The sequence below is a fragment of the Haemaphysalis longicornis genome, unplaced genomic scaffold (assembly GCF_048455015.1).
Source record: "Haemaphysalis longicornis isolate Haplotype H1 unplaced genomic scaffold, Haemaphysalis longicornis Haplotype H1 scaffold_6, whole genome shotgun sequence".
Classification (NCBI taxonomy): domain Eukaryota; kingdom Metazoa; phylum Arthropoda; class Arachnida; order Ixodida; family Ixodidae; genus Haemaphysalis; species Haemaphysalis longicornis.
In genome coordinates, this window is record NW_027526407.1 from 149,524,594 (window position 1) to 149,547,938 (window position 23,345).

Sequence of the window (23,345 nt, forward strand, 5' to 3'; positions counted from 1 at the left end):
ACGATCTTGCTGAGGACGCCCCAGAACTCTTGACGTCAGAATTTGTAGCCCTACCAACCAGACGCCAAAGGGAATGCTTGCAACCCTGACTGCGAACCGTGCTATATACAACACACTTCTAACTGCGCGTGAGATTGAAAGAGGCGTTTAAATACTTGCCCGTGCACCTAAAACAACAATCATGTGCAACTTTTCCTCTTCCTTAATGCGGTTTTTGAATAATCCGTTGAAATCGAAGGAGCTGTCTGGACACGTAATGTAGTGTCACGTTTAGACACGAGGTGTCGCCACCTTTTAGACTTCGCAAATTTTAATGCAGATTTAGAATTATTGCCACCTGTTTATTTAGAAACCCTAGTATATAAAACGGTGGCGTTCATATGAGCCGGAGGACATGCACTCCACACAAATCTGTTCTCTGTCCCTTTGAGGAAAACAGATCTCGCAGTCGCGATTTCCCAGCCACTTTCGGCGACTTCTCTGTGACGTCACTGAATCACGTTTGTGTGGAGTGATGGAAGTGAGGGAACATACCTCTCGTTCCCTCTTCTCGTGTCAGTTACATGCTAACGGGCAGTTAACGCAGAAAGAACCACGTCCCTAGTGCTGGCCCATATTACGCCTGTCCTACGCCTACTTGCGTATTGTAAGAGCGACGCTCTTTAGCAAATGGTAATTTTTCGTGTCCGCAGTAAAAAAAAATTAAAGCCAGTGCCCTCAATGTGAAAGCTGTCGGAAGTGCAGAGCAGTGATTCGCCATATTGGGCTGTAGCGCCGTTATCAACTCACTGCTGCAATTCAAATTTCCCGCCTTCGCAGTGCTAGCGTGCCCCCTACCTGAAGCTGCACCGACGGGAGTTCTGTTCTCCTTGTGCTTTTCTCACCGCACGTGCCGGTGTTGCACTGCCCCATTTTGCGTTTAATCGTAAAATCCAACCCAACTGGAGTCCTTAACTAAAGGAACGCAAGCGCTGCGGGTTAATTACGTATATTTTCCCTGAAATGTAACTACAGTTTTCTTTGCGCTAAACAACGGGAAGATGTGTGACAAGCGCGAGCGCTTCACGAGTTTCGAACGCTTATGACTACATAAACCGCTTGGCTTTCGAAGCCTATGCGGTACGCCGCGAACAACAGCGTTACCCCGGGACGCCGCCTTGGTGCTCTATATACTTGGGCCGAGCGAGCGAGCTAGGACGACAAGGCGAGCGCCTGATGTGATCTGAACTTAAAACACCAAGAAAATGCCAATCGCTCGGGTGTGCGTGCCTCGCGCCGACCGCCCAGTGTCCCCGGCGCACATTTGTCGAGCCAAGCACTCCCACTTAAGGAGATTGGCCGAGATTCGCCAAAAGGAACTCTAGCGTTCGCAGAAGTGATGGCAACACTTGCTCCGAACGAGAAAGACGCATAGTACACGCCCCTCCAAGGTGATGTCCATTGATTTAGCGTCTCGACTGGGGCCACTTGGTTCATTCTGAACTTAAACAACAGCGCAAAAGAGAAGGACTAAGAAAGAAGCACAGACAAGCGCTTGTCTGTGCTTCTTTCTTAGTCCTTGTCTTTTGCGGTGTTGTTTAAGTCCATTGATTATCAATTCAAAAAAAAAAATGAAACAAGCTCACACTTAGACCAGCAATAAAGGTCGTTGCGGCAACGAAGAAGCAAATGGGCTGCAATCGTGGACTTTAAACCCTCGCTATGGGCGTAAAGGTTGCGTGCAGCTTCGCTATCTTCAAGTCTTACGCGTTAGTGTGACCTTCCTTCGTTTTTATTAAAGAACGTCTTTCACGGCGGCTGAAATGAACATGAGCGAGTTTCCAAAGACTAGATCATTTAAGCTCAACAGGGTTGTATTTCGCCTTCGCGGCCCGTTTGACAAATCACGATCAACAACATCACGCGCAACATTCCACCTCGTGCCAGATGTATGACGAGCGTGAGCTGCACCCTGAGATCTTGCTCCACTTTTTCTCTCCCACAGACTCGGAAGAAGAAGAGGCTTCAGATCATCTGGGCTCTCCAGAAGTCTTGGCGGACTTGGCTAGGCCCGCTGGTCTACCCGTTCCCATCAAAGCGGCCGGTGTCCACGCCGTGGCCAATAACACCTGCAGTGCGGCGAAGCGGAGATCCAAGCGTTACTCATCTTTCGATGCCGGAAAACCAACCACGTTGCTGGCAGCCAAAAGGGGGAGCTCCTATCAGGCACGAACCGGGCACAACATCGGCACTGACGTATAACTACGACAGAAATGTTTGCAAACAAATGAGGCGCCGCTAGCGTAGGCGCCTGGAGAGGTATAACAAAAAAATAGGTTAGGCTCAACAAATGGTCTGGTGAGACACACAGTGCTTTATGAAAAGTTAGGCTAGTGAATTATTGGATTCAGCCTGTCGCTTGCGCTGAAGCGCATGCCTGCGCGCCGTCCGTGGTACGACTGAGCGACCTAGCGCCGGCGAAGCAGCCATTAAATATCGCCTATTCTCGTGGTATCTCTGCGGCGCGATTCCTCCTCGCAGCGGATCACGTTGAGTGACGTCACGCCTTCCACACTTACGCTCCGGCGGCTCAAGGTCATTGCGACGCGATGACTGACTTTGCGATGCATACCGCAGCAGAAGTTTCGCTCTAAAAGTTGTAGGCGGTGAATCGCACTAGCATTTAAATTGAGGCTTGCTGATGAAATGCTTTCGCGTCGTTTTTTTTCTAAAGTATTGCATTGCACAAGGTTCTACCGGTGGTGCGGAAATGACCATTGAATGCCACTGGACCGTCTGCAGCAAGCGCCGGAGAAATCGTCTGCAATGCAGGCGACGCGACGCAGAATATCGTCCGCTATAGGTTGCTAAAGTTCTGCCCCCCCCCCCCCCCCCCCTGCGTGCTGCATTTCGTGCGGACCGACGGCACGCGGGACAAAGGCCCTTCATTATTTTTTGCTTAATTTCACAGTGATAGTCGTCAGTGGCAGATTAGTGGTGTTTCACGCCTTCACCACGCGTGCCAAAAACCACCACGTGAAGACTTTTAATGAAGGCTTCACTGCACGTACGTTCGTAGTGACGGAAAGCCAACTTCATGACGGATGACAAGATAGAGGTTAGGGTCGACCGATTTTTGTGGACTATATATGTTTTAGCTCATATGAAAATCAGCCATTTAAATGCTGAAGTAACCACGAGGAATTCATAAATAAACAGGCGGAAATAATTTTATTCCGGCTTCGAACTTTCGGAAGTCTGAAAGGTAGTCTCTAAACGTGACACTACTGAACGTATCCAAACAACTCCGTAGGTTTCAATGCGTGAATAAAAAACCGCATGAAGAAATAGGAAAGGTTGAATATCGTTGTTTTAGCCGGGGGGCAAGGTTTTAAATGCCTCTTTTCATCGCCCGGACAGTGAAACGTTTGTTGCCGTACGGCTCAGTGTCATGATTGCCAGCATCCCTTTCGGGAGGCGACGTGTGGCTGGTAGATGAAAACAGTCTGCTTTTAAAAGTTGTAGGGCGGCATCAGCAAAACCGTGTCGGGGTTAGGTGTTTCAAGGGCCTTTCATTTCAAACTCGGTTGTCTTTCTCTTTGACGCAAAATACGTCGTTGCACGCAAACCCAACTCTCCCAAGACAAACACTCCCAAAACACATGTAAACACTGACAAAAGTAATATGGGCGCAATGCAAGCAAGTCTTAGTGGCCAAGGACTGAACCTGAGGCGCTATGGTATGCGGTTGGCCGTGGTTGAACGCAAATTCCAGCTGTCGGTACTGTTCCCATTGTGCGTTGCCAATGATTGGTCTGCAGAATTTCATTCATTTATTTTTTTGTCAGGCCAGTAGAATGAGCGGTGTTTATTCTCGGGTATATTCGCGACTGATATGGCGAAAAGTGAGCGCACAAAGAAAAAGACACAGAAGAGGCAGTCGCTCCGACGGGCGCTCAGTGTCAAGAACGTCATCGCTGAAATCCTGTGCCACCAACTGCAGTTGTTGTGGTTGTTGTTGAAATTGTTTTTGAAGTAAACAGGAGGGGGAAGAAAGGAAGGGGAGATAAGAGGTGGGTGACCTTCTTACAAAATGTCCAGTGGCCGTCCTGTAAAATGATTTACTCTCTTAGGTCTTACCTCGATTGTGTAGGATGTTAGGTTTAAATACTCGTTAGGGTCTTGGTTTACCTTGTCTATCCTTTACGTCTAAACCTTGACTGCCCACAGCTAACACACTTACGGGTGTTAGTTATAGACACCCCTAAGGGTGTTAGTTGTAGACAGCAAAAAATCCCCGCAAATCATCTTACAGTGTGGCCCGGTGGGCCGCGTGCCTTCACAGCCGTCTTTGTCCGAGAGGTGAGGAGCTCCTGGTCCTGAAGCTGCCTGCTGCCTAGCAAGCCCTCCCACTGCTCGAGGGAGGAGCGGATGGGAGATGGGAGATTGACGGGACAAAGAACCACAAAGTGGGCCCTGGTGTCAAGGGCACCCTGGGAGCGAGGGCAGTCGTAGGTGTAGGCGGTGAGTAAGATTGCATGAAGTTGAGGGGGTTTGGAGTCGGCGCCAGAGGCGCATGCGTACTGGGTGGGACTGGTGGGGAGGGAGAGAGAGGAGAGAGGTAGATAGAATACTTTATATAGGCAGCTTAGGCAGCTCCTGGTGGCCTTCATGATGAAGTCCGCCAGGCTCCTTTGCTCCTGCAATTTGGATGAGTGTTTGGGAAGTACCAAACACCCATCCTGCGGTACTTAACAGCGTGCGGTACTTTATCCTGAGGTGCTTTCCTGCGGTACTTTACTGCGGTAAGATCCTGGAGTACTTCATAGAGTGCACCGTTTGGGAGGGCTGTGTCTACGGTTTTTGTAGAGGTGAAGTAGACCTGGTGCCAGCAGCATGTTTGTCTAGGCTTGTCGGAGAGTTACCTGTGGTTGTCCGGTCAGAGTCGGGTCACGTGACGGCAAAAGCCTCTTGTAAGATGAATATGCCTTGGGTGTGAGGGTAGCAACTGGTGGGGCGGGAATAGGGCAGGTGGTAGGCACTGTACGGGTGCAGGATATCCGTGCAGGTTTTCAGGATCGGAGGGAGGGCTGCGGAGATGTGCGTCATCTTCTAATTCTGGAAATTCTCCGTAGGCGACGAACTGCTAACAGATGTCTTCGGTGGATGGGGATTAGTTCACGTCAACGACTCATCCAACCAGTACGGGTCTAGGAGAACTCGTCACAAGAGAGCTCGTCACAGCCAGCTCGGTGAACTAGTCAAATAGGGGAAGTCGTCACAAGCCACCTCTCATTATAGGGAAAGACATAATCAGTGGCAACTGAACACTTGCCGATCTCATCACAAATTACGTTTATCGTCACTCATGTTAAAATGAAAAAAAAACTACAGAAATTCGTATAATTTTCTACTTATGTGTAAACATTCTTACGCCTCTCCTTCGATTCACCAACCTTACGTTTCCTTGGTGGCCTTGGAGGAACATGCCAGACCAGACAGCGCATTTTGGTGGTTTTCTTCTGTTTGTATATCTAATCGCATGAGGCCACTATATTGAATTTCGTGTCCTCGTTGTAAATTTCCTTTTTTTTTCACTTTTGTCTCTGGGTAATCGAACCATGGTGCTGTATTGGGTACACCTTTGTGGTTTGGTTCTATATTTTTGATTTTCAATATTTCGATTTTTTATGTCTTTTGACCAGCGGTGATTGTCAGGTTAGTTAAAATAAGCAGCTTTCGTTCCCCTATTGTTGTTACAATGTGCACACCGTAGTGGTAGTAATGTTTACTACCTCCGCTAATTGGCATTTTTGCTGACAGTTTCCTCTTAAACAGGACATGGTGCGGTTGTTGGAAGCTGTTCGAACGATCTGGAGCTTTGCTTCTATAAGCCGTGCCACAGATTCCACCGTGCTTTGGTCGTGCGGGCGCCCTTGTCCTTAACCCTGGTGTCCTATATTTAGGACATTAACCAAAAGTCTTCTAGCAATTTGAGAACAAAAGGGAAACACATAGTTTTCTGGGAAATAGTTCTTTAAGAATGGCCCTTCCGATTGATATAACTATTGTTCGTTTTTTGCTATAGCTGAACACATGAAAGAGGAAGGCATTGCAGTGAAGACCAAATGGACGTCAGGGTGACTCCAAGGACTGAAGTCATAGATTACATGGCTGTCAATCGAAAAATATTTGCACTACCAGCTTCAATTTTTGTATGTGGGTTAAGTTCTTTCCAAAATTTAGGAAAACAAGCAAAAATTTTTTTTGTACTCGACTTTAAAATTTTAATTGCCTAATGACCTAATTAGTTGTCATGCTTGTAGATCGCTAATTACGTGCATCACAAGCTCAATTTTTTTGTAAACTAGTAGGGTACAAATATTAAATAAAACACATTAAAAAATGTTTTCAGTAGAAAGAAAAAATTCAGGGCTGAAAGGGTTAACACTCCGAGACACGGAAATATCAATTCGCAAAGCCCCACTAGTGGTTCAATAACAAAAACAGCGAAACTGAAGGAAGGGAGAAAAGAGGCTACCCCCGACACCGCAAAAAAAAAGAAGTGTGACAAATTTTATTAAGCAACACAAAAAAAAAAAGGACAGCGAAACTTCTGTTAAAACCGAAAAGCTCTTTTCAACCACTACCACCAGCGAAAGCAAAGTACAAGCCACGAACTACGAAGAGGCCAATCTGGGACCAATTATTATGGCTGAAGCCGCCAACTCAACCCCTCGACATCCGCCAAAAATGGAACTGCGAGACGAAATTTCCAAGAAAGAGAATGCGGGTGCTACCACTTTCCCTGTGCGTAAAGGATCACCTAGAACCAGATGCCCTCTTTGAGCAGTAAACCTTTGGCCGGTTTTCCCACGACGAGTTGGCTGGGACGAGTGTGCCTGTTCCCGACTTCAAAGACTTCCAAATGTGGAGCGAACGATAAAATTATTAGTAAACGACACAAGCTTTGTGCCGAGGGTGTTTGTGAAACTCTGAAGGTCACCGCCTCCACGCACACGCACGTGTCTGCATCCGATTAGATGTGGATGATATTGACATCAGATGTGCGTGATATTGGTAAGAGTTCGAAAATTGAAGTTGAAGGGTTGGCTGGTTGGGAAACGTGTATTCAGAAAAGGGGAGGGGTAAGGGGAAATAGAGAATTAGGAGCGGTGGGTGGCTATCCTATTCTGGTAGGCCGAGTAGGGTCACCGCCGCCTTCGCCCGACAGATCAGGGCTTCTGGTCCTCGAGCCGGCAGCTGCGTAACGCACTCTCCCATCGCTCTATAGTAGGGGATAGATAGGATTTTCCTGCACTCGTAACGACGCACGCAATATTTCCTTCAGATCCTCTGCAGTTCTTCTAGTGTTTCTGAATGAAGGCTGACAACGTTCGAGCATCACACCTTCCAAAGCTGGCTGAGCAAGCGCTCCACGGGCTGCCTGTAATTTAATCTAGACATCTCAGTAAAGGTTTCACAACATTCCTCGCAATTCGGAACAGCATGCGCGCCAATGCCATGAGCGGGTGCGCGCAGGGTTTTGTATTTTCTGCTCAAGGTGAAACGAAGAGACGCGAGACCAGCGAAGGGGCGCCAAACTCCTTTCTGAACAAGTTTGCTTTCAAGTGGCCATGGAGATAAAATTAAAGTATCGTTAGTTAAAGAGGCTGCTTTGCGACACTTCAAACGAGTCATCCAGGTAGTCAGAAAAACAGGTGAAGCAGTGGAAACTCCCCAGGCCCTTTCCGGTGACGTCTCCATGACGTCACAGAATCCTGCTTGTGCGATTGGCAGCTGCCAACCTAAGCCATCTTCAAAAAGCGTGATTGGGCGATTGTAGTGGGGCCACTATTTTCGCTGGATCCTATCACTGAAAGGCAGATAACTGTGTTCTTACCGCTGGCTCGTATTACGTTATCCGTGTCCGTAGTACGCGGCTGTAGCAAGAAATTTGAAAGTTGTTAAACATTTCTTGCAATTTTTCTTAAAAACAAACGACTTTCGCGGCTGAAATGGGGCGGAGCACTTACCAAAGGCTAGTTCTTTCATACTGAACAAACTTGCATCTTGTATCTATGGCCCCTCTAAAAGGGACAAGCGAGTCCCCGAGGCAGAGCAGCATGGGTAGCGAAGCTGCTCGCGGGCTTTTCGCCGCTTTCATTCCGCTGATTCGACAGCCGTACTTCTCGCAGCATTGCGCCTGTTCGTGCACGCGGTGTGGAAGCTGCCCTCATTGTTGAAAGATAATAGAAATTTGACAAACTGCGCTCACTGTCTTTGAATAATTTGTAAGATATCGTCGTGCCCCGCTGCCTTTAAACTAAGGTCTGTGTTTGTTCGCGTTCTTCTCTGTTTTATTGCTTCCTACGGGAAATATTTACGTGTGGTATTTGATATATCACACGTAAAATTGATAAATTTTGATAGATTTGATAAATATTTTACATGCAATAGCTTCACTCACTCCGCCAACACATTTTAGACCCAATAACTAATTTCGCAACCGCGATCGCAGGTTTAACACCAGTGTTGGTGAACAGGTTCGAACATCGATAATGATATCGTGCGTGCGGACTCATTATGTAATGGGTTTGGGTGACATAACGCCCATTTCACTTATACAAAGTAAGGGCTGTCGGTGAAATACATTTTGAGGGGACCATGGAAGCAGCCCGCACGCCCAGACTGATTTCTTTTCTGACGGGAGACGTTACTGCAATTTTTGAGTGTTTGAAGGTGAGCGTTTGAAATTTACTGGTTACCGCTCCGTGATATAACGTGCAAAGAGCTCTGTGAGGTGTTCTGGCGGAGCATCGGAAGGCGGTCAGTCGGTACGCTGACTTGATGCCGTCGTGAAGAAACGGGAAGATTGCAATCGCTGATCAAACCCATAGTAAGGGCTATATTAAGGTGCATTTAGTGCGCTTCCGAGCGTATGAGTGTCCTATACGTTTGGGATTACCTTGTCGTTGCAAAATAACATTGTTTTAAAACACTATTTCTTCGAGCTCCAAGCCCAGAAAACAGGCAATGTGCGGTTGATTTTGTCGGCATCAGCTAATCGCTGAATGTACAACTGGTAGGCTGAGAAATTGAATGCCTAAAAGTTGATTTTCGGACACACCCATTTCTTCTGTTGCCTTGATTAGGTGTATTATTTTATTAAAGCGTGCTTTAAAATTTACACGAGTGTTATTGTAACGCGGTAATCTTTCCAATGCAGAGATTTATGTTCTCTCCGTGAATGTTTTAGAGCAAAACAATAAACATCTTGTTTACAATGGTCGTGAAAGGTACGCTGAATGAAGGAATCTTAGGAATCAACAACATTGAACCTTGTCTAATCGCTTTCAGGGCGGAAGTGGCTTGACGCTTATAGTTCACGGTGCCTCTACGAGTATTTTAGACTGTGTTTAAGCTAGAACACTCGTAGCTTCTGAGATGTTTCTTCACATTTTCAGCCCCGCGGTGCTCTGGTTGTGCTTTATTGAAGGTGATTTGCATCGGCTCACGTCATAACGGTATTCACACACTGTCATAGCACGAAAAAAAGAATGAGTGCGGTGCATTGAGCGAAGACCCTCAGCGCTGTTCTTCACCGATACGTGCATGGCTGAGTGTTTGTTCTGTGTAGCTCCTCAGTTCTTGCTTTTTGTTACGCTGTGATATCATTTCATTCTGCAGCGTTGGATTCAACGCCGTGCTTGTGAATATTTTGAAGCGAGACCTAAATAAATTCCGTCCGTATTTTGCGGAAAACTCTCTGCGGTTACGTCTCTTCTGGTTGACTGAAAACCCGATCTCTACACTAAGGCGAAAGCCTTAATGCGAAAAACTGCCGTTGTTGTCCGGTAAAGAAAACGGCCGCTGCTATAAAGAGCAAATAAATAAAAAATAAAGCCCTTCCACCCAATGTGACAGCTGTCGGAAGTGCAGAGCCGTTATTCCCCATAATGGGCTGTGGTGCCGTTATCCGCTCACTGCTACCACACCATGCATTTCAAATTTCCCGCCTTTGCAGGGCTCGCCCGCACCCTCCCTGAAACAGTGCCAGCGGGAGTTCTGTTCTTTTTGACCTTGCTTTAATTTCGTATGCTGGAGCTGTTTTGCGTCATTTCGAACACGCCATTTCTTTCTTGCGCGGCTGGAGCCTTTCTGCGGTACTTCGAATGCGCCATGTTTTAGATGCGGAGCATCTCATGCTGGGGACTGTGTCCCTCCCTCCCTTGTCGTCGTTTTCCGCCGTCCGCACACCCACTGCGCATGCCTGGACAGGCACCGCTGATGATGATTGTGGCAGGATGCCCCTAGGGATTGGCCAACCAAAGAATCCATCACGAGATAGCCTCGCATTCAACCACCGTCGTCATCTTCCCGTAGGGGAACCCTGAGTAGTATGCGAGGCATTCCTCCTCTCCTCTCCGACGCTACTCTCCTCTCCGGCATTCCTCCTCTCCTCTCCGAAGCTCCTCTCCTTTTCGGGATTGCGCAACGAATGGCAACACCTGCGGCTCCGCGAGAGATAATGCAAAGCAGCTTAGGGTTAGAGACGCGACGGTAGCCGCTGCATACTCCGTTGGGGGCGCCACTGTAGCACCGCGCTATAAATGACGCGCGCGCGCGCTCCGCTCCTCTCATTCTCCTCCCGCAATGCCGCGATCGAACTCAAAACTAATGGGAACTTGAGTCGACCCCATGGCTGCTTCGCATACTACTCGGGGTTCCCCTATACGGGAAGATGGTGAAATGTTTTCTTGTGCGGCTGTTTTTTTCGCTTACTATTGTAAAAACCAACCCAACGAGCGTTGCTAACTAAACGAACGCGGGGGCTGACGGTTAACTACGTATATTTTGCCTCAAGTGTCGCTGCAGTGTTCTTTGCGCTAAACAACGCGGAGATGCATGACAAGCGCCAGCGATTCACGAGGTCCGAACGGGTATCACTATTTAAACCGCGTCGTTTTAAGAAGCCTCAGCTTGACTCCCTGACGCCGGTACAGAAGGCTGTACTTGGGTCCGCTATCCCGCTGCGCCGCCTGATTCCGGCAGTCATTACGACCGTTAGCGAGCTAAGACGACAAGGGGAGCCCATAATGTGTTCTGCACTTAAAACACATGTGTGACTCGGTACCCATTGAAACCAGGTCTGCAGCGTAGCAGTCCACTTCTCATCCAACTGCACTATATGTAAACACGCGTGCAGCGTCGAACAAAAGTTGTCGTTCGTTTTTTTTTTTTCGCGGCACATATCCATTGGGAGAATTGGCGAGAAATCGGGAGCTTTGAGAGGGTACTGTGCCCGCTTCATTAAATTCACAAAGCTGTGAATCTCAAACGTAAATGTTGTCGAATAGTGCGTGCCACGTGAAACTGGAACGCGACGGCGCGTGAATACAACAGGCGCACACCAGCTGCACAGAACCCTGATTCCAGGGAAACTGTGGCGTATTGTTGTTGTTGCGAGCTCTAATAGAAAAAAAAACTGCGGTTGATTCCTCCGTCATAGGAATCAGTGAAACACGAAAGTGAAATGTTCGTGAAATCTGCAGCTGAGCGTGATTTGCGGGTCAGCGGCTGTCTTTTGGGTGTGCTTGGCGAGCGACTTCATGCTGTTGGGTCGCTTCGGCAAAGGTGTACTGGCGTCATTTCCGTGACGGATATGACGTCACTGAAATCTTCGTGTATCCCGGCATAAAAAAAAAACTTTCGTGTTAAAATATAAAACCCGAAAACGAACAACCCTAAATATAACGTACTCTGTAGTAATAAAGGTTGCTTCCCCGCAAGACGACATTGTGTGCAGGGATGCACCCTTTACAGGCCGCTTGCTTCTGTGTACTGGCATCACTTCCGTGAAGGATATGACGTGCGCGGAATCTTTGTGCATCCCGGAATAAAACACTTTCGTGAAAAAAGGCCTGTGGTTAGACGGGAAAGAGGGGGGAACAAGGGAAGGTTATTCAGTCCCTGTGGAGGTCGTCTTGAAGAGGCATCACGCATTGAAATAAATCATGGATAAATTGCCCGAACTAGGCCGCTTTTCGTGGCGTAAATAAAGCTCCAGGCGATGTCGCGTGGCAGTCATGTGAGGCCAAAGTAGGGGTGTCATGGTGAGGAGAAGTGAACGTACGACAGCGAGAAATGTTTGGGCAGTGCCAGAGGAAGTGACTAAAATCAGCTGTGGGGGGGGGTGGTGTCGATGATGACGCTAAGGGGAGTTCTGTGGAAAATGCCCTTATCTAATCGTCTCTGGTACAGTACTACAGGTTTTGGTGAAGATAGACAGAGAACCAATTTCTATTTGTCAATACAAAGGCTGAAGTTATTGACTTCGCCCCGTGAAAAACATTTCTAGTCCGGAATTTCTTGGCTTCGACTGGCTGTCTTCGCTCGGGTCACCGGGTTGAGTCGGAAATCTGGTTCTGGGCTGGCCAGAGAAGGCCTTCACTGCTCAAAGGAGGGCTTGGGAAGTGAGGGCAAATCTCGAGTGTATTGGCACGCCGGTTGCGGGTGTCCGGCTGGGGACAGTGGGCACAGAGGGGAGATATTTTTTGGGGGGGAGGGGGGGGGGGGGCAGTGAGGGGAGGCGGATGAGATGGGGGTAGGTATTCACTTGTAGCCGCCGCCAAGTTGTAGCATTTTCCCGTTAGAGGCGCCAGTGTGGTGGTGGGAGGCTCCGGCTAGTTTGTGCACTTGTTGAGAAAGATTTCTTGTCGTCGGTTTAGGGGGGGGGGGGGGGTAGGGGGGCGCGAGGAGCTGACGTGGCCTTGAGGGGTGATTAGGCGTAACTGTTTCAGTTTCTCGCATTTAGGGAGTCTCATTGCGGGTGTGAGATCGGGGTCATTATCGGGGCAGTGTGGGGTGTGCCAGTCATCTTTCTGACGTAATCAGTGCCGTTAGACGAACAAACGAAAGCGAAGGAAGATGCATACACAATGAGGCAGAAAAAAGAAACCGGTTGACGAAACTGGTACCGACAGACAGAGAAACGAAAGATGAGAAACAGAAGCAAATACGATGTAGCAGTAAGCAAGTCGTTAATAGAGAGTTTTAGAATAACGTACGCAGCCGTACGCAAAGTGCTAGCGAACGCTATTTCTTTGTGTCGTTCGCATGCTCCATACGCTAAGCCGTCTGTGCGTTTAGCGGACGGAAGACGAACGGACGCTATTTCATCAAAATAGCCTCCGTACACGATTCCGCCTGCGTTTCCAACATGGCGGCATGTAGAGCGACAACCATCCACAGTTCCGCCCTTCTGTGGACAGTAATTTGCTTCCGATGGAACAATTTATTTACTCCTCCTGCGTTTTTAAATACTTCGCGCGGTTATCACGTCGCCCTCGCGGAGCTCTGTATCGTCGCCACGTCGCTGACTGTCCGAACGAAGCTTTCTAGCCCGGCCATTGACCAAAGCTGTGTGTGTGTGTGTTGTGGACGCGTTCGCTTCGAGAATGAATGCGGCGTCGTGCTTCTGTGGGCGGGCTGCAGTGCTTTCCATGCTCGTGATTACCTTTCTCGAGCGACGTACGACTCAACCTCGCATCGGGTATGTACAGTATGCGTGGCTAAAAGCCTTCCCGGCCTGCGCGCCAGAGTTAAGTGACTTGGTGTTCGTCCCTGCAATCCGCGAGAAGTGAATGCCGAATTTACCACGCGCAGGAGGAGGCAACCGATCGCCTGTCAATTGTGGTTCAGTCTTGCAACGCATGTCGCGACGTTGTGTTCGTTCGACACGCATCTCTGGACTTTCTTGGAGTTTAATAAAATATATGCGTCAAACCCGCGCATTCGGTACAGGGCATTATGTGCGATTGCACGAAAGAAGTGCCACGGGACTTCAACGCCGTCTTTGTGGAGCGTACTCAGGTAAGAGGATATTCATGTCGTGTTATGGCGGTGTTACGGATAGGCGTCCCCGAGCCGAGCTCCGTCGCCTCCGACATTCGTGTGGTAGCGTCGTGAAGCGAGCGGCCAGCATATGATGCTGCCGTGGAGAAGACGACCACAAGCCAAAGGGAAACTTAAAGGGGCGCTGACACAAAAAATTTGTGTCTTCTTTTTTTTGTTGTTGAGATAAGTAGCTAATGACCTACTTATCACGTGTGGAAACCTCATTTGCTTCAGAGTGCGACGGTTGTTTCATTAGAGGTGTCTTCAATGCGGCCAGTCGCAGTTTCGGTTTCAGCGGGTGCCGGGAAACGCGAGGTTTTGTGTGAACAAAGCTGACCACGTGACAGTCGGGCGGATATCACAGAGTGGAGCTGCCGTATCACCGTCGAGTTCGCGTCGCCGGAGATTTCTGCGTATGCCCCCACGTACTGATCTCGGGAGCCGCTTAATCAAAAAGAGACCATGGACGTGATGCAGGCGCTACGAGTGCAGATTGCTGGCGCGGCTAGAGAACGACGGGCGACACTCAAGACAGTGGGCGGGAAGTGGCGCGCCGGGAGCAGCCGACCTGTCTGCCTACAGGTCCGCCTACAGATGTGTTCGGCTTAGCACTGCGGCGGATATTCGATTGCCGCTCTGGTAAGCGGTGCAGATGACGATTTTTAAAGCAACCCGCCGTGGCATCATGGACTCCTTTCTCATATTTGCTGCCATGTTTGGGGCTTGGGTCCAATTTCGTGCAGCGGTAACAAGCTATCGCTCGAGCAACCAGAGCCGGCTTGCGCCACTTCGCGGCCGTGGCCGCCGCCTTCGCAGCGACCGTGCGGCTAGCTCAGCGGGCTTTTCGTGTCCACGGCGCGTTTCCGCGTCCAGTGTAATAAAAAGCAACAAAAATAGAGTGCCTGGAATCGCTGTAGAACCTAGATCGCGGCCAGCTGCCACATGAGCCGATGAAATCACGGCGCCTCCGCCGCCAACGATCGCGTCGTTCGTTGCTCGAGAGCAGAAGCTCCGACCTCCGATTGGCGCGGCGAGCCAGCGGAAACGCCGGCAGTGCGGAAGCAGCCAACACAAACTCGTGACGTGTTTGGATGTTGTTTATGTACAAAATATCCAGGAAATGTCGACTGCGCAAGGTCCTCCACCGGCTGCTGGGGTGAGCTTCGCAGACTTTAAAAATGATTTTAAATATGTTCTAGACCGTATTTGCCACTGATATTTTGCAAATGATGTATGTGTGTTCACAACAATCTATGCGCGAAGCTATCTCGCTTTCAAAAGTTTGTATCAACCCCTTTAACTCGTTTACTGAATGGCGAGAGATGAGTCGAAGCAAGACAAAAACAATGCCCCTACGGGACTCGAGCAAAGGACGCGAGCAGAGTGGCAGCAGGCTGCTCCAACAGGAATGAACTACAGCCCTTGGGGGGGGGGGGGGGTCTTATATATAACCAAGGCGTTAACGGTCAAACAAGCGTTCCCTTTAGATTGTGCACACGACGCGAACGGTACAGACACACATAAAGCTCTTCGCAGAGTTCGTGAGCGGTCGGTAGTAGCGGCGCACGCGGAGTCCGAGAGAGGAGATCTCCGAATAGGCTTCCGCGTCCTTTCCGGACAAGTCTCTGCATGCTTCGTCTGCCACCGCCGAAGTTTGAATCACGCAGACAGCGAGGCGCCAGCGACCCGGCCTTTCCCAGGCGCGTTGCGGCGTGTTGGCTGCAAGCGCGTCAACTCGAAAGTCGCACGTAATGGCGGCTTCACCACAAAGCCGAAGAGTGCTGCTCGAAGCTTGAAGCACAGCTGTGCGCGCTGATTAGTAACATGCGGTACTAAAACTCACCTCGCGATCTTAACGTAGCGTGACCCCAAAATTTAGCGTTTAGCGTAGGCAAAGGCAACTAAAGCTGTACTGAAGCTCACTATAGACCCGTTGCAAAAAGGCGGGCAAGGCTGAATATTCAGCGGTGGCAACACTGTTGGTTAACGCGACGACACCATGATAAAGGATGCGTCGCGGAGGAACGCCGTTGCGGTTACGCGTTTCGGCCCGTCGCTTCACCGTTCTTCAGCCTCATAAAGATATTTTTTCGGTTACTTTGTATACGGTACTAGTGCTCTTGTATTCTAGTGCTCTTGTGCTCTAGTGCTCTTGTGCTCTACTGCTCTTGTACTAGTGCTCTTGTATAATAGAGCGGTACCGGCGGCCGTGGTGGACACCTCGGCTAAACCGCTGCCTTCACTCGTTGCAGGCATCCGATAAGGAAACGGTCAACAGCGCGAGGAATCGTCGGAAGCTACGCGCATGCGCATCGGACACCGTCATCGGGACACGTGCCTTTTTGCGACCAACCAACGACTGGAGGTGCTGGCTTAGCTACAAAAGGGAATGGAGCAGCGGCCAAGCCACATTCAGAGCGGTATTGGCGGCCGTGGTAGACACCTCGGCTAAACCGCTGTCTTCACTCGTTGTTTTACTGACCATTGTAATTCAGCTGTTTACGGCTGCCGGACTGCTCTGAAACTTGTGTGTTACTGTAGTCGTTATTGTAGAGTGTTACTGTAGCCTGTGCTACTGTGTGTTACTGTAACCTGTGTGATATACGCCTTAACACGATGGCAAGTAAAAAGGCTGACACTTTGACCGCATTTGCACGGACACTCGCTGAAAAAGCGCCTAGCAGTATAAAAGAAGTAGTCAAGGTTTTGACAGACATGACTTCCAAATTTCTGGAGGTGATGAATGAACTAAAAAATGAAGTAAAAGAGCTGCACTCATCGAACACTTCTGTCCAGCCAGAACTTGCGTTAGTCAGAGGGAGTGAATTTCATGAACGGAAACTTCGAAGAATTCAAAACCGAAGTTATCACTCTCCGTAATGAACTGAAAGAGGCAAAACATCTTGTCCTTGAATGCCAGAAAGGGCCGAACACTAAGCAAAGAACTTGATGAGACCAAACAACAGCTAATTGAACTGAAGCAGTACAGCAGGAGGAGCAACTTCAAAGTGAAGGTCAGTAACCTGTTACTGACAATGAGGATATTCCTAAGGTCGTTGAAGCAACCGCTTCGCGTTAGTCTACACGACGTTCCCGTCACGACATTGAGATTGCACATCGAGTGCCTACAAAGGATAAAGGACCACCAAACATTGTTATTCAGTTTGCTTCCCGAACTACCCGAGACAGATTTTTGTCGGCAGCAAAGAAAGCACGTCTGAACACATCGATGCTTGGATTTCAAAGGGCGGATCCCATCTTTGTCAATGAACATCTATGCCCGGAAAATAAGATTCATCTGGGGAAGGCAATCGCAACCAAGCGCGCGAAAGGCTGGAAGTTTGCTTGGGTCTCAGACGGGAAAATACTGATGAGGAAAGCTGAAAAATCAAAAGTAGTCCACGTTACCTGTGAAGCAGATCTACAAAAAATTGCTGGCAATTCTAGCATTCAGCCGCAAAACGAAGCAAGCCACACTAACTCTAGGCCATGATTGCTCCCAGAAAAAAACATATCCGTTCTTCACAGTAACGTCTGCTGCATACATAAAAACCTGAACTCCCTTCTTTCTTCTATCGTTACACAAGACGTGTCGTTTGAAATCATAGCGACAACTGAAACATGGCTAAGAAAACACGAAAATATAACAATTCCTGGCTAAATAACAATATCGCAGCCACGGGACTCTCAGTTCCGGGGTGGTGGTGTGGCATTGTCCGTTAAAGATAGGTTACAATACACTATCTTATCATTCATTTCATTTCATTTAATTTATTTATACTGTTAGCCCAGAAGTGGGCCGTTAGAGGGTGGAAGTACAAAATTATTTGCCAAAAAAAAAGGTACAGTACAGGTCTTGAGAAAATTTCTCGGTATTATTGTGAGCAGCAGCTCGAAGTTATACATAACAAGAAATGGAACACACATGCGGTGCAATACATACGCGCAGAACAGTACATGGCGCATTTAGGCAGCACTTTTGCACCGCGCTGAATATTTGAAAAACAACTACTGCAGTCTCATGCTACCAACAAAACGTACACACGCATGCACACAACCAAAGGCATTTGTCACTGTTATTCAGGAAATAGCCGTTTTAGATTCTGTTGAAATGATGTAAGCGAGGAACAACCAATTATAGACTCCGGCAACATATTCAAATCTTCAATAGCACGTGGGAAATAACTGAACTTAAAGCAGTCGTTACGTGGGGCTAAGGGTGGTATATACATACTATGGCGATGTCTGGAGTGTTCCTTTGTGTTGACCTGGAAGAAATCTGAATAGTTTAGTTTAAAATGATTATGAATTAACTGGAAGAGGAATTTCAGACGCTCAATCCCCGGCCTAATTTCCAGACTATCCAGGCCCGCTGTTCTACAAAGTTCAGTAGGTGAATGATGTCGGCGATATTTATTAAAAATAAATCTCGCACCAAGTCGCTGTATTTTTGCTATTTTATTGCAGTTTGACTGTGTGTAAGGGTCCCAGACAATTTTATAATATTCGATAATAGGTCTGACTAGGGTTTTGTAAGCTAGGCACTTTATATAAGATGGGGCGCTATAAAGGTTACGCCTAAGGCTATACAATGCCTTGGTAGCCCTGGAGCACACATAATCAACATGAGTGTTCCACCGGAGGTCGGGCGTAAATCATAACCCAAGATATTTATAGTTTTGTGCACGCTTAAGGCTAGCATTGTCAATCTGGTAATTGTAATTTAGAGGTGCTTTCTTCCTGGTTATAGACATAGAGACTGTTTTTTCTGCGTTCAAAGTCATTTGTCATTCTTCGCACCAATCCTTTATTCTTTGAAGATTGTTGTTTAGGTTAACTTGGTCGTGTTCAGTCTCGATTCAGCTATAAACAACACAGTCGTCGGCAAACAACCTTATCGGGACCGTGACGCGATTTGGTACGTCATTTATATATAGCAAAAATAAAAGGGGACCCAGTACGCTCCCCTGGGGAACTCCGGAATAAACTGCAACTGCTCTAGACTGTTTGTCTTTTATTTGAACGAACTGCTGACGAGAGCTGAGATAGGACGAAAACCATTTAGTCAAGTGATTATTTTGAAACGTTTTGTCAAATTTAAACAGTAGCTTCGAGTGCGACACTCTATCAAATGCATTAGAGAAATCCAAATATACCATATCAGTTTGACCACGCGAATTGATTGTTTTTGAAAGATCGTGAACAAATTTGATTAACTGTGTTGTTGTAGATAAGCCTCGGCGGAATCCATGCTGCTTCGAAAATAATAGATTGTGCGCATCAAGATAGGACATCAAGTGTTTGTTAATAATGTGCTCGAGTATCTTTGAACATGTGCTGATAAGCGAAATAGCACGGTAGTTGCGCTCATCCAGAAGGGAGCCACTTTTGTGAACAGGGGTAATTTTAGCCCGCTTCCACGCTGATGGGAATGAGCCACTGCGCCGGGACGACTGAAATATTTTTGTAAGGAAGCGAGACGCCCATTCAGCGTATCTGTACGGAAATTCGTTTGGTATACCATCAGGGCCTGGGCTTTTTTTTGTATTGATATTAAGTAAAAGATTTAGGACACCCTCTTCGCTAATTACTGCATCATCAATCGGCTGCTGCAATGATGACGTAGAAAACTAGGGCAAAATACCATTGTCACTAGTAAAGACAGAAGCAAAAAAAGGATTGAGATCATCAACACGTTGTTGAGTAATTTCAGGTGGCTTCGGGGAGCTTGCTGGGGGAGTTATAAAGCCCCAGAACATCGAAGGGGCTTCCTTCAAGTATTTCGTCAATGTCACATTGAAAAACCTATCCATGGATTGCTTGATCAGGCGTTTCAGTTCTTGTCTCATTGAAGTGATGCAAGCTGTTCTTTCAGGGGTACGATTTATCGCACAAGATTTTTGTTTCCGTTTTAGTTTTCTTTTTGTGTTAATGACTTCTCTGGTAATCCAGGGATTGGCTTTACAAATGCGTTTTGTAATCCTGGGTACATAGCTGTCTATGCACTTCCCCACAACATTCGTAAAGAAATACCATAGCCTATCAGTGCTGCAGTCAGTGTTGTAAAGGACCTGAAATTCATCAAAAGACCTATCAAGATAGTGCAAAATGGACACATCATCAGCCGCCATAAAATTCAATACAGTGCTAAATGTGGGTTTACCCAAGGTGTCTGGCGACATTGCTAGGTGCGTTACTACCATTCTGTGGTCCGACAGGCCCTCTACAACTTCACAACCGCTGAGAAACGGCAACAGCCTTGGGGACACGAAAACCAAATCAAGGATAGATGACCATGTAGTCCCTACCCGAGTAAATACACTGACAATTTGCGTTAGCCCGTAACCGAATGCCAGCTCTAGTAGTTGCTCAGAACATGCAACTTGTTCCGATCCAGGAGACTGAAATAGCAAATTAACACCCGGAAGGTTGAAGTCCCCTAATAATAATACGTTATCTTGGAGGCTAAAATTAGAGTCCATGAAATTTCTTAGCTTTGTGGTTATATCTAGAGGAGAATTCGGCGCTCTATGAATCCCCCCAATATACACAGTTCGCTCGCTGAACCTGGTCCTAATCCACAACATTTCTATGTCACAGTTATCATCCAACACTGAAAACCTAATGTTGTCTTTAATAAGAAACGCAACACCACCACCTCTTCCTTGCCGGTCTTTTCTAACAATTATGTAACCTGGAGGTGTTACTTCCAAATCTGCTACATCCGCATGTAACCCAGTCTCTGTTACGACCATTACATCCGGTTCATGCTCCAGAATTGCGGCTTCAACTGCATCAGCTTTATTCAGCAAACTCCTGGCATTTACATTAATAACCTTAACAGATTCTGTTAGTCGCGATTTGCGTCAGTCAGAGCTGGTGAGACCTGAGCTAGCATACCTGAACCGCTCGTTGGTGGCTTCATTCCAGCCGTAAAGAACGTTGTTTACTTTCAGTTTACCGAAAATATATTTAGCCTTTGCTCCCTTTGATCTTCCGTCCGCTGATGAAATCCATAGTTGTTTTCTGATTTCAACAACTCGTTTAGAGTAATCTTCGCTGATACTGAACTGTGTCCCCTTGAGGTTAGGGCAGTTTTTCAGTATTTTGGCTTTGTCCCTGAAATCTGCTACTTTCAGGATGACCGGCCGGTCTTGAGACAGCAATTGAGACGCTGGTTGGCCGCGGTTGAGTCGTTGAGCTTAACATGGAGCGACTTTACGCCGGACACTTTCCGTAACTGAAGGAGAGTGAAAAGCCGGGCTAGTGGAAAATGGTTCATGACTGCAACTCCGCACAACAAAGCGTGTCCATAGAATTCCTTCGGGGATTTCCTGAGTGTCGTCGACGACTAGGTTGCTCTCACTGCGAGCCTCTCTGACGCAGACACCGTCGCGGCAGCTGGCGGTGCTGAAAGGCCCAAAGAGGCAGAGGATCCCGCGGCTGAAAGCCGTCCGCCGCTTAATGAAGCGCTTTCGGCAGTTGATATGCTCCACCATTGTTGCTTCGATATTGAACGACACGGACTCGAATGCTGTGCTAGTTGACGTCGCCAAAATGAAAGTGAAAACAAGAATCACATCATTTCTGCGACATAGGCAGTCGAGGCGGAAAGTAGCCTTATTGCTTGCAATAAATGGATCGTTTTTTGTATGGTAACGACATACTTAATTGTCTTGGTTTCCGCGGGGATGAGGAGGTGGGGGGGATGTCCCGCCTTTTGCGAACTCGTAACAAAAATTCGTTATCGGCGGGATCTATTGGATATATCGAACTAATCGCGGCGCATATTGCAGTTCGTTATAACCGGGTTTGACTGCATTTGGTAAAAAATTAGAGTGCAGCGACAAACAGAAAAACGACTGGACAGACAGACAGACAGACAGACAGACAGACAGACAGACAGACAGACAGACAGACAGACAGACAGACAGACAGACAAATAGATAGATAGATAGATAGATAGATAGATAGATAGATAGATAGATAGATAGATAGATAGATAGATAGATAGATAGATGGATGGATAGATTCATTCATACTCACATACATACATACATACATACATACATACATACATACATACATACATACATACATACATGCATGCATGCATGCATACATACATACATTCATACATACACACATTCATACATGCATGCATACACACAGGTACATATGTAGACATACATTCATGCACACATACATACATTCATACTTGCATACGTACTCACATATATACATACACACAGAGGGGAGAAGGGGAAGGAGGAAAAGGACTAAACGTTGAATGCCGCAGTCACTATTGTTGGGTTGACGTCGAGGTACCGCCCCTCCTTAGTCCAGAACACCCTCGGTCTTCGCAGACTGTCTCGCCCAGTCTACTAGATGTTGTTGGCGATCCGGGTTAAAGCTGGTCACCCGACCCTCCCACGGCTCATATGAGGGGTTGGGACTTGGGTCAAGGGATGGTGTGTTTTAGAGATCTACTACAGATCTCGAATTATACCGGTCATGGGCTAACTGCAACAAACGTATTCTTGCAAACTTCTTGTAAAATGTTTCAATTATAAGCATAAGTAAAATTAGAGAGCGCTGCAAGCGACCGGTGGGCTGTATACCCGATAGCTTTTATTGCAAAAGATATTCCGCTGAAACCCTTGGACGGAATACCAGACACATTTCTAGGGTTTAAGCTCAGCGGTGACGTAGAAACGTTCGTAATTGCTGCTGGGCAGGGCAACGGAGGTTCCTCTGGGGAGGTTTTGTGCACCATTTGTTTCCGCCACGGGAAGGAGCATAAAGCGACAGATGTAGCAGCTCTTTTAACAGAGAGGGACGGGTCTTCCTTCTATTTAGTTCTATTACTCTCCATAGCAGCGGCCATTTCGCAGTAAAGGATCGCGCCAGATCGTTCAAACCCATTACACGTGGAAGCTGAAGCCGTAAACGCGTCCAACTACGCAGCCGCGTTTGCAACAGCTGCCAATATTTCCCATCAGCAGGCGGCACAGTTTTTGCACTGCGCTTAGAGTGCGGGTAATGGTTCACTTCGTTGGCACACAGGCAGCTGGAACAGCTCGGGTGTCCCTCAAGCGCATCGTGCAGCTGTCAGAAATTTCCGGGAAAGAAGAATGAACCAGTGCTTTTCAGGGGGCCACCTTCAGCCAACTTAAGATATTGTAACAGTCCTGGTAATAACGCGATACTCTGCACATCTCACTGGAGAAAGCCTGGTATATCATTTTCAAGTGAGCAAGGTAAAGAGACCGGAGCGTCTGGGAAACAGTACCAGAGGAATCGTCGATTGGACTGGACTCCTGAGATCTTTTTGGGTAAGAAATGATAATGCACTGGATAGCACAAAAAGACCTTCCCTTCTGTTGTATGACGACAAGAAAGACTGTTTTTGATTTGTGTTGGTGCAAGTTCTGCCGGATTTTATTTAGCAAAGAGTTTAAGTATCC

At 47.6% G+C, this 23,345-nt stretch overlaps 1 protein-coding gene across 1 annotated transcript in view; it reads left to right on the top strand.

The window, feature by feature from the left end:
* Positions 1 to 22,983: 22,983 nt before the first annotated feature.
* The window catches only part of LOC144141986 (uncharacterized), an 81,431-nt gene continuing 81,069 nt past the window's right edge, over positions 22,984 to 23,345 (top strand). The window contains exon 1 of the mRNA XM_077673416.1: positions 22,984 to 23,213. The gene's annotated coding sequence lies outside the window, so the exon portion shown is untranslated. The remainder of the gene's footprint in view (positions 23,214 to 23,345) is intronic.